This window comes from Gavialis gangeticus, unplaced genomic scaffold, assembly GCF_001723915.1.
Source record: "Gavialis gangeticus isolate Ggan-Ray unplaced genomic scaffold, GavGan_comp1, whole genome shotgun sequence".
Taxonomy (NCBI): Eukaryota; Metazoa; Chordata; order Crocodylia; family Gavialidae; genus Gavialis; species Gavialis gangeticus.
The window spans coordinates 75389629-75390037 of record NW_017729022.1 but is presented as its reverse complement, the minus strand read 5'-3'; the positions used below and the strand labels follow the sequence as shown (position 1 = coordinate 75390037).

The following is a 409-nucleotide window of genomic DNA, read 5'->3' as shown; positions in this document are numbered from 1 at the left end:
GGGTGGGAGGGTATGGGATGGAGCCACAACTCATCTGGGGGGGTATGCCCCCCAGATCTGCCTAGAACGGGTTAGGCAGGTTGCAGCTGCGGGCTAGAGCTGGAGCTGCACAGGGCTGTTTTGGCAGGGCCTAGACTCGGGGTGGGCAGTGGTGGTGGGCGCTGGGAGGAGGATATGGCGGGGGGGTTGCAGCCACCCCAGATTTTGCCATAGCGCTGCTGTCAACACCCACTTGGCACAGTCCTGGCTCAACTGCCACCTCTACCCATGTGCCAGGAAGAGCCAGAGATATGCTGGGTGGGCGGCAGTGGTGCTGGGGTGGGGCTATGGTGAAATTCAGGGTGGCTACAGCCCACCTGCCCCGCCCTGCACAGATCCAGGGGGCAAACGTTCCCCTATATGCTCCCAG

General features: G+C 62.8%; 1 protein-coding gene across 1 annotated transcript in view; it reads left to right on the top strand.

The window, feature by feature from the left end:
• Positions 1-409, top strand: part of SLC37A3 (solute carrier family 37 member 3) — a 66565-nt gene that overhangs the window by 52304 nt on the left and 13852 nt on the right. The window lies entirely within an intron of this gene.